This window comes from Solanum verrucosum, unplaced genomic scaffold (assembly GCF_900185275.1).
Source record: "Solanum verrucosum unplaced genomic scaffold, falcon-dt-bn FXZP01000038.1, whole genome shotgun sequence".
Lineage (NCBI taxonomy): Eukaryota > Viridiplantae > Streptophyta > Magnoliopsida > Solanales > Solanaceae > Solanum > Solanum verrucosum.
Genome location: NW_026020564.1, coordinates 2,895,945 through 2,907,868, shown reverse-complemented (window position 1 = coordinate 2,907,868; position 11,924 = coordinate 2,895,945). Strand labels below are relative to the sequence as shown.

The 11,924-nt window shown below is 33.0% G+C and overlaps 1 pseudogene; it reads left to right on the top strand.

Moving 5' to 3' along the window:
* The first annotated feature begins 891 nt into the window (after positions 1-891).
* On the top strand, positions 892-10,593 carry LOC125810218 (8-hydroxygeraniol oxidoreductase-like; annotated as a pseudogene).
* Positions 10,594-11,924: the final 1,331 nt, after the last annotated feature.

The following is an 11,924-nucleotide window of genomic DNA, read 5'->3' as shown; positions in this document are numbered from 1 at the left end:
CCGACCCCATTGATCAATTTAAGATCCGATAGCAATCCTCGACCTGAGACCTGATCCCGACTACCGCTCAAGACCTGGCATTCAAACTAGGACCCGACCCCAACATCTAGCTCGACCCCAAACTCCGACTCCGATATCTATATTTGACTTGGGATCTAACCCTGACTTTCGATCCGAGATCTAATATTCAAGCGGGGACCCGGTCTCGGCCTTATTCTTGACACTTAAATCGGGATACAATCCCAATGATCGATCCAAAATTCAACTATGTGTCCTTACTCAAGATCTGATCTCGACACCCGAACTTGAACAAGGACTTGACCCCAACACCCATTGTGGCACCCAACTCGACTTCTGATCGAAGATTCAACTTTCAAATCAGGACTCGACCCCAACCTTCTGAATCGAGATCTAACCACACCCAACTCGGGACCTAATTTTTAAATTGAGATTTTGAAGTATTTTTTAAAAATAACTTGTAATTTTTATGTGTGTGGGGGGGGGGGGAGGGGGAGGGAGAGGTCTGGGGTAGAGTGGGGTAAAAAAAATTTAAAATTTAAAATTTAAAATAATTTTCAAAGACAAACTTATCGAAAGTCACTCAGTTTTCTTTATACTTCAAAGTAGCTATGAATATTTTATCTACAAAGTCAAAATCATTCATAGTTGAGTGACTTTATAAATAAGAAATTAATAGTTGAGTGACTTTCTATGTAAAAAAAAAAGAAGTTAAGTAACCATCAAAGATATTAACTATTCACACATTTGTACTTGGAAGAATTCATGGATCTCAGGATGTTTATATACTCAGGCATGTCTTTTGGTATGTACTGAAAGATTGTCTTTCTTTCTAAGCTACTTTCATCGGTTGACGAGTCCAGTAAACTTACCATGGAATCAAGCAACTGTAAAGTCATCACATGCAAAGGTGAGTAATAATCATAGAGATCAAGAGCTAATTTTTTTCTTTAATTAATTTTAACATTATGAGAAGATGTATGCATTATGCGTGTGTGTGTGCAGCTGCAGTAGTATGGAAGGAAGGGAGAGGTTAAAGATCGAAGAGATGCAAGTTAATCCACCAAAATCAAACGAAGTTCGGATTAAGATGCTCTTTGCCAGTTTGTACCACACTGATATTCTTGCTTCCAATGACTTTCCCATTGTATGTTACTCTGTTTCCCTTTCATTCTTCTCATATTTCCTAACTAATTTGGATCCATCGGTTTGTTTAATTTGTTTTTCTTCTATCTTCTCCAGCCTTTATTTCCTCGAGCTCTTGGACATGAAGGTGTTGGGTAGGAAAATCTTCTTTCTCTGTTTCTTTCCATGTATTGGAAATTGGTTTGAATGGATTTATTTATCAATCTGGACTTATTTGAATTTGTAGAATGATAGAAAGTGTGGGAGAAAATGTGACAAATCTAAAAGAAGGAGATATCGTGATGCCACTTTACTTGGGAGAATACAAAGAATGTCCAAATTGCAAGTCAGGAAGGTCCAATCTATGTCACAAATATCCCTTGAACCTTTCTGGTCTAATGTTGGATGGCACATCAAGAATGTTCATTCATGGAGGACAAGTATTATACCATAGTTTTAGTTGCTCTACTTGGTCGGAATATACAGTTATTAATGCTAACTATGTAATCAAAGTTGATCCTCAGAAGATTCCGCTTCAACATGCTAGCTTGCTTTGTTGTGGATTTACAACAGGCTATGGAACAACATGGAGAGAAGTTCATGTTGAAAAGGGCTCAACTGTTGCTGTACTAGGTCTTGGTGTTGTTGGACTTGGAGTGAGTACTACATTTTGAGTTAGCTCGATGTTTAAATAAATTCATGATGTACAAAAAGATATTGCAGGTGGTTGAGGGAGCTCGAAGTCAAGGAGCATCGAAAATTATTGGTGTTGATATAAATGAATCGAAACGGGAAAAAGGAGAAGTGTTTGGAATGACGGACTTCATTAACCCTAAAGAATCACGGACATCAGCTTCTGAGATGATAAAATATGTTACTGACGGCTTAGGTGTTGATTATGTTTTCGAATGTACTGGGATTCCATCCATGCTTAATGAAGCTATTGAAGCCTCAAAATTGGTAAAAAAAATGTCTATATTTTGTTGATAAAACAGATAAACAAACATATACAGAAACTTATTAACATTATATTCTTCTTGTTGATCTCAATTACTATTAAGGAATTGGGACAATTGTTGTAATTGGTGCAGGACATGGACTTACTAGGGAATTCAACTTAGTTCCCTTATTATGTGGTAGAACATTGAAAGGTTCAGTCTATGGTGGAATAAGACTTCACTCAGATCTTCCTGCCATACTTCACAGATGCGCAAATAAGGTACAATTTTCGTTACTCATTTAATGATAGAGCCAAAATTTTGATTAAAGAGTTCAAATATAAAAAAATAAATATATGAAGAAGTCGAACGGGTTCAAAATCTATGATATGTACATAAAAAATAATTTTAACCATATATAAACAGTGTATTTTTTCGTTGAAGGGGTTCACCCAGTTAATTATCATCAATTACAATCTCTACCTACCATATATAGTTTATTACATAATATTTGTATAAAATATTCTTTATTTATATTTACCACGTATAGTTTTTTTGTAACCTTATAACGAGATAATCTCTTCCCTTCTAAATAATAGAAATCAAGGTTTTTCTCTTGTTCATACGGTATCAGAGGCTCTACGGTCTTGGTAGAGAATCAAAGAGTTTTCATTGCCAACATGTGGCTATTACTCATATATGTTGCACGTTTGACCAACAATTATGTAAGCAAAAGTTGAGCCACCATGCATCTTTTTGGTGATTATTTTTTCATACCCGATTTGCGTAGCACCTTGTCATTTTTTAGTGACTACTTTTTCATATCTGATTTGTGTAGCGCTGTGCCATTTTTTCGGTGACTACTTTCTCATATCTAATTCGTGTTGCACCGTGCCATCTTTCTGGTGATTACTTTCTCATATTCGATTTGCGTAGCACCACACCATCTTTTCGGTGACTACTTTCTTATTTGTGTAGGATCGTGTCATCATTCCGTTCCTACCCCATATAATTTCTCTTTTTCAATGGGGTCGTGCCATCATTCCAAACCTATCCATATAATTTCTCTTTTTCAATAGGATTGTGCCATCAATCCAACCCTACCTATATAATTTCTATTTTCGAGTTGGGTCGTGTCTTCATTCTGATCCTACCCATATATTGTCATTCTTAGTATGGTCGTGTCATCATTCCAACCCTACCCATATAATTATTTTTCTCAGTAGGATCGTGACATCATTCTGACCCTGCCTATATAATTTTATTTCTCAAATTGTGACCGCTTTCAGCCATCAAATCTAGCAATCTGACGCATGAGCATGTTTTGGCCAATTTTACTAGGACTTTCTTTTTTAAGATCTAGTCATCCCTTGATTTCGAGATGATCCATATATTTTATATCAGACGTCGAGCACTTTCTATTTCAAATTTGCTTTTGCATAAAAAATGTCATCTCGAGGAAGAAGTTTATATGGAGCAGGCACCTGGTTTTGTTACTCAGGGGGAGTCAGGTAGCCTTGTATGTTGATTGTAAATCAACTTGCGGATTTTTTCACCAAGTCTCAAACGAAGAAACTGTTGGGTTTTAAAAGGTGTGAATGCAAAATGAAGAGTTGCGACTTTTATGAAAAGTTGTGACTTTTATGAAAAGTTGCGACTTTTATGAAGAGTTGTGACTTTTATGAAGAGTTGTGACTTTTATGAAAGGTTGTGACCTTTCCGAAATATTGTGACTTTTCCAAAGGTTTGTGACCTTTCTGGTAAGGCACAATAAGAATCTTTTTACACTACCCTTTGTTTTCTATAAATTGAGGGATTTCCTCTCATTTTAGTTGAAAAAACTAATTTTTCTGGATTTCTTCTACTACTACTAAATCTAGTATTCAAAGTGTACTTTACTGCCGTTGAGTGGTTCGTTGACACCGTGATTTTAGGTATTGATACATCATTGAGTAAGATCGTTTTATCCTGGGAGGATATATTCCATTAACCTCGGGTATTTGAGGGGAATAATTTCCTTAAGGGACACTGTGCATTTAGTGGGCTCGATTTTCTTTCTTTGTGAATTTTTTTTCCTATTGTTTCTAATTTGTTTCTGATTCTATTTTCTTTACTAGTTTTACTTTTGTAGTTTGAAAATACTCTTTAAACGTTTTTGTTTCTTACCAAATTCTTCAAAGTTTTATTCTAAGTATATTAGGAATACAAGATGAACAACAATCTTAAGAAATTATTATAATGTTGGTATTTCTTGTATTCTACTAATTGAGAGAAACAGATCATGAAAGTAGAAGATTAATGCATTACTTCTTCAGAATTTGGTGCTTTGTTTAGCAAGGTTGAAGTGAGAATGTACCAGAAAAATTGGTGGTATTCCAGTAAAAGATTACACCAGCTAACCTTCTTATTATTTATCTAAGGAGGAAAATAGTTTCTAAAAGTTAACTCTTTTGACATTTATCATGTGTGTCTTTGGAAAAAGATCTGCAAACAATATGTTTTGAAATTAATTTTCCTTGGCAAATAGTGTTACCTTTAAAATTCTTTAGTTTGCAGAATGAGAGATGCACATTTTTGTTTGATAAAATAGTATGTCAAAATGTTATAGTTAGAAGGCTATTTGAAAAGAAAAACATATCTATGTGATAATCTAAAAATATGTTTTATTCTGTTTGGAGACTAAAAAAACGAAAAACTTTTGTAGTGTTGTACTCCATGTGAAATTCAATTGTGTCTGATTTTTGTAGACTAAAAACTTTTGCAGTTTTCTACTCTTGGATAAATTAGACTATGCAATTGGTTTGAAGAATATGAAAACTTCACATAATAAGTCAATGTTGTAGTTTTGACTTTCTATAAACTTCACTATTATATAGAAACAAATTGTACAATTTTTTTTGTCTTTATTGTTAGTATTCTAAATACTAAGTGGTATGTCTATTTGTGATAGAGGAAACATACCAGTGATTTAGAGTTTGTGATTTTGTGCCTCTATGGAATGAACTTTGACATTGTGAAAAGATTGTCAAAGTGAATTGAAGCACTATAATTCTTTTGTAGAATAATATTTTCAGAAGAGGTTTCATGTTGCCAATGGCACTTTGATAGCATGGGGAAAAATATGTGGAAAAAACTATTTTCAAATACTTGAAAAATATTTTTGAGATCATATTTAAAATGTGAGAGGTTCTATGCTTATGACAGATAAAATTAGACTTAGAGTCTAATTTAAATTTGGAGCACAAGGTATGAAATTCGATGATACTTTTGTATTATGTTAGACCCACAAAATTCTTGGAGTATATTTGATATTGTGGTCGTTTAGTTTCTCTTTTACTAGTATATGGTATGTGACTAGTATGAAACTACCAAATTATATGTATACTTGTTCAAAATGAGTGAGTTCTTTTATGAAAAACTGTCACTTAAAATGTTGTGATTTTTCATGAAAAGATATGTCTATTAAATATAACTAAATGTATAGACATGAATATTGGTGGTTAGTCATTTGTCATGTTTTGTAAAAGAAGCATTTGGACTATATTGCCTTTATTGGACCCGATGAAACTTTGTTCATGGGTAGTTCTATAACAATCAAATTGAAAGTTATGGAAAGGTCCTTCCGAAAAGGACATTTGACAAGGTGATTACTCTAAACAATGTTTGTATTACACAAAATTGTAAGAAATAGGAACAAAATATCTGTGAGAAAAATCTACCTCGCGGAGAGCTTTTCAAACTCAATATTTTTATTTGTTCATATTTTCTTGAGTCAAACTGTTTGTGACATGAGAACTTGGGGCATGTCAATTACAAAACCTTGTAAGGAAAATTGATCAACTTAGAAGTTTTGTCTAACTTTGAGTGCAATAAATAAAAATGTCATGTTTGTGTGGAATCTAAGTATGCTGAACATTCTTATAAATCTGTTGAAAGGAATTCTAATCCCTTAGCGTTGATTTACACTGACATTTGTGATATGAAGTCAACACCATCTCGTGATGGGAAAAAGTATCTCATAACTTTCATTGACAATTGCATTAGAAATGACTATGTCTATTTGTTGAATTGTAAGGATGAAGCAATAGAAATGTCTAGACAATATAATATTGAAGTTGAAAATCAGTTGGGAAAAAGATAAGAAGTGATTGGGATGGAGAATATAAATCTCCTTTTGCAGAAATGTGTTTGGAAAATAGATTTATCCATCAAACTACTGTCCTATTCATCTAAATCTAATGGAATTGCAGAATGGAAAAATAATAATCGACCTTTAAAGAAAATGATGGATGCATTACTTATAAGTTCAGGTTTACCACAAAACTTATGTGGAGGAACTATCCTTACTGCAAAAGGAAACAACAAAAAGTTGTCTTTTCAGAAAGAAAGCAATTTTGTTTGTTCAGGTCACAATCTATTCCATATGAGAAATGGAAAGGAAGGAAATCCAACTTGAAATATTTCAAAGTGTGGGGGTGTCTAGCCAAAGTCCAAGTTCCTATTCCTAAAAGGATTAAAATAGGACCTATGATTGTGGACTGTAAAATTAGACTTGAGTAGTCTAGTGAAAGGTTTAAAAGATCTTGGAAAGAACAAAAGGAGAATGTACTTAGTAAAGAGATTCAGACACTTAGTAAATGTCAAAGGACGTCTACTACCTTCAGATCTAATTTTGTAACATTTCCTATGTCTTATGTGGAATCATCCTTTTGAAAAGATGGTGTGAATAGTGAGATTGGTTCAATCTTAAGCAATCCTATTGGAAGTTGGTTGATCTTCCTCCAGAAAATAAACCTTTTGGTTCAAAGTGAATCTTCAGAAGGAAAATGAAAGTCGAGGGAACTATTGACAAATATAAAGCAAGACTTTTTGTCAAAGGCTTTAGACAAAAACAAGGTCTTGATCTTTTTGACACATACTTGCCAGTAACTAAAATTACATTCATTTGGATGATAATTTTGTTAGTTGTGGTATATGACCTTCAAATTCATCAAATGAATATGAAAATAACTTTCTTTAATGAAGAATTGGAGGAAGAAATTTACATGCAACAACCCGAGGGTTTTGTGGAACCTATTAAAGAAAGAAAGTGTGCGAACTTGTTAAGTCACTTTATGGACTAAAATAAGCACCCAAACAATGACATGAGAAATTTGACCAAACCATGTTGGCAAATAGATATAAGAATGATGGAAGTGATAAATGTGTTTACATTAAAATCACATGGTCATTGTTTGTTTGTATATTGATGACATATTGATCATAGTAGAGACACTAATGACATAAATGCTACTAAACGTTTGCTAGAAAGCAAGTTTGATATGAAAGACCTTGGAGTTGCTGATGTGATCTTAGGTATAAGAATCCTTAGAACTCCATAATGTTTAGCATTGTCACGGTCTCACTGCATAGAAAAAGTATTTGACTAGTTCAAATATTTGGATTTCAACATTGTCAAGACTCTAATAAGTGTGAGCTTTGCATTTCAAAAGAGTGAAGGTGAAAGTGACTCACAATTTGTGCTAGAGTACTGGGAAATATGATGTATATCACGAAGTGTGCGTGATCAGAAATAACATGTGCTGTTGATAAACTGAGTTGATTCACGAGTGATCCCAATCTAACTCATTGGATGACAATGAAAAGAGTTTGGGGATATTTAAAACATACTCAAAACTATGTCTTGCATTATAATAATATCCAGCAGTATTGAAAGGATATAGTGATATAAATTGGATCACCGGGATCAAATGACGTAAAATCCACGAGTAGATATGTATTTACTCTTGGTGGAGGAGCAGTCTCTTGGAAATCTTCCAAAAAGACATGTATCGCTAGCTCTACAATGATCTCCGAGCTAGGTGCTCTAAATAAGGCCAGTTTATAAGTTGAAAGAATCCGAAATTTCTTGATAGATATTCTTTTTTGGCTCAAACTTTTGGCATCAGTATGCATACACTTTGATAGTCAAGATGCAATAGGTAGGGCATGGAGCATGATGTATAACGGAAAGACTCGTCATATACAACATAGACATAATACCGTTAGAAAACTACTCTCTAGTTAAATTATCATAATTGACTATGTAAAGTCAAATGATAATGTGTCGGATGCACTTACAAAAAGGCCTAACTATAGAGAAAGTTGAAAGATCATCTAAGGGATTGGATTTACGACTTAGGACAAGTCATTATGGCGGTAATTCTACCTAGCAAACTGGAGATCCCATGAGCTAGGTTCAAGGAGAAAAACAAAGTTGTGATTGACGGTTCGACATTGTCAACCAACTCAATTCATTCTCATGATGAAGACAATGCTCAGGAACAAGGATATAACATTAAGGCTTGTTAATGAGTTAATAAAGTTTAAAGTTTTTAATGATTTGCTAAGTTTGACAGACTTGACCAAATAGTGTATCTACACAATGACATGGTTAGAAATCACCTATGTGAGTGAAGTGTAAGCTGCTTTAAAGAGAATTATTGTCAAAAGTCTATTCTCTATACACTCATGAAACCAGGAGGTGTTCTTGGCTGAAATGAACACAACCATAAGAACCATAAACGGTAAAGGGTTAATTGTGTGACATATGATTGTCTAGGTATACACCAAAGCTCGACGGTTCAAAGATATCGCATCTACCAATTGACTGAGTATATCCGACATATTTTCACTACGGAAAGTTCAAGGGGAAACCTACTTATCCAGATGCAATTAATTCTTGCTTGTAAAGTACACATACTTGTTTGTTTTATTGTCTTTGAGTCATTCCCCATTCATGCGGGGGATTGTTGAGTTTTAAAAGGTGTGAATGGAAAATGAAGAGTTGCGACTTTTATGAAGAGTTGTGACTTTTATGAAAAGTTGTGACTTTTATGAAAGGTTGTGACCTTTTCGAAAGATTGTGACTTTTCCAAAGGTTTGTGACCTTTTCGGTAAGGCACAATAAGAACCTTTTTACACTACCCTTTGTCTTCTATAAATTGAGGGATTTCCTCTCATTTAGCTCAAAAATACTAATTTTTCTGGACTTCTTCTACTACTACTAAATCTAGTATTCAAAGTGTACTTTACTGTCGTTGAGTGGTTCACTGACACTGTGGTTTTAGGTAACGATACACCGGTGAGTAAGATCGTTTTATCCTGGGAGGATATATTCCATTAACCTCGGGTATTTGAGGAGAATAATTTCCTTAAGGGGACACTGTGCATTCAGTGGCTCGATTTTCTTTCTTTGTGAAAAATATTTTTATATTGTTTCTGATTCTGTTTTCTCTACTAGTTTTAATTTTCTAGTTTGAAACTACTCTTTAATTAAACTCTGTTGTTTCTTACAAAGTTCTTCAAAGTTTTGTTCTAAGTATCTTAGGAATACAAGATGAAACAACAGAAACAACATAAGTTCTTTATTGACAAGCTGTTGGTTTACCACCATTAGTTTGAGGGGGGGGGGTGTTAATTATCATCCATATATAGTTGATTATATAATATTAGTGTAGAATATTCTTTAATTGTATTTAACATGTATAGTACTTACAATGTGTAGTATTTTACCATATATAGTTTTCTTGTAACCTTATATGGAGATAATATACTTCGTTCTAATTAAAGGAATATAAATCAAATTTTTTTGTCTCTTGTTCATACATATATTCGAACCCCTAGGTCATTACTTGCTCAACCCCTAACCTTGTTACAATCAATCAAATAAGACATAGCTCCTTTGCTTGTACTTTTTTTTCTCATTTTTAATTTATTAATAAAAAATAGTCGTAGACACCCTATCTAGCAGATTCATTTTTAAAAAAAATATATGATATTCTTTGAAAATTGACAAATCAATTTGTTGGGAAATATTACAGAATTCACTCAAGATCACAAGTAAATCATTAGACAAAGATATGAATCTATAAGAATGAAAAGGAAACTAACCTTGTTTCTTGGTAATAACTTTAATGATGAACTTGGTCTTCTAAACCTTGGAGATTGCTTTCACCGTGTGTTTTGTTTCTCAGATGGAGAGAAAGAGAAAAAAAACGTGCCTTTTGGTTTAGGGAAAAATCTTTTTTAGGTCTTTGAAGTACCTTTACATGAAATGCATCTTTTTAATAAGTCTCCATCAGATATAAGGAATGGATAATGAGTCTATTAAATTGACCCATATTAATAGAATTTACTTTTAGACCCAAATATTTTAATATTGCATTACATATAAGTTAAGCTTCTTTTGATGACAATATATTTATGTACAAATATATTAATATGTAAGACCATAAAATAGAAAAAAGTTCTTTCTGTAGACTAATATTTTTTTAATATCATTTTTGCAGGAGATTCAACTAAATGAACTTATAACTCACCAAATTTCGTTAACTGAAATCAACCAATCATTTGAGTTGTTGAAAGACCCCCATTGCGTCAAGATTATTATCAAGTTCTAATAAATTAAACCAATTATTAGAACATATTAATGCATAGTGAAATTATTTACTCAATTATGAAATTTGGTTTAATTTATGCACCATACATTGTATGCATATGATAAGTAAATAAACATTGTATTGATATATATATATATATGTGTGTGTGTGTGTGTGTATGACATGTGGCTCATACACTATTGCAGGATTGATATTCAAGTATCAGAATTATAGAAAAAATTGTCCTCAAGTTTTAATTTCAAGGCTTATAAATAGCCATCTTTCTCTGTAATATGAAAAATATCAAAAAGAGTGAGAAGGAAATTAAAGTACTATAAGAGTGCACTTGCTCCTATTTATCTCTCTCCCGTTCTTTCCTTGTTAATTTTGTTTAGTTCTTCACTTTTATTCTATAACATGTTTAACAATATATGCGAGTCTGCGACTTATATTTACCTTTTATACTTTTCATATTTTTAACAAATTTTAACTGCTCTACTGAGTATACAATATTTCATTCTCTTTAATTTTCCTCTCTTGTGTAAGGGACGTGAGTCATTGGATCAAGCATCTATTGGGAAGACTATGTGGCAAAACAGTTCTAAGAAATAGTATTTTTTCAATACTACAAAGATAAAAGTTTTTTTTTACGTATATAGTGATTTTTAAGAATCACAAGAGATGATTATTATCCCTAATTTAATGGTATAACATATTATCAATTAATCTTAAATTAAGAAATTCTTTTTCATCCTTAAACAAAAATACAACAAAAAGAATACCAAATCTTTCTCTTTATATGTATTCAAAATATTCTAAAGAGAAAATACTTCAAATCCCCACTAAACTTGGCAACAAAACTTATTTTATCTCTTTAATTAGACGACATTTAAATGCCCCCTTAATAATTTTAAAGTGAATTAAACGCCACCATGAGATTAGCATGTTAATTGGGTCGGGCCGAGTCAGCCTAGCCCATTAACTTTGTGTGTAACCGCTTTACCGGATCAGACTTGGTTCGCCCCTAATGTGTCGGGTCGGGTTCCCCACTAATGTGTTGGGACAGTACTAGTCTAAACAGTATTTTGGGAGAAAAATAACTGGACCGTAACCCGTGAGCCAATACTTTCGGGCCTGATGGATCGGTTCCGTGTTTTGGCCCACCGAGATAATTTTTTAAAATCACCATTTATCAATTCGAAAGTTTGAGTCAATTGACAATATAGTGTATTGCTATCTATTTAATTTTAAAATAATTATAACTATTTATGACAATTGATTGATTACATTATATTATATATATATACACACACACACACAAAAGCCAACAAGTGAAACTTCGATCCAATATGTATGTCAGTACGTGACATCCCATCCCAGTTAGTGTGTCGGAACATGACATCCGATCCATTCAATAAGCCAC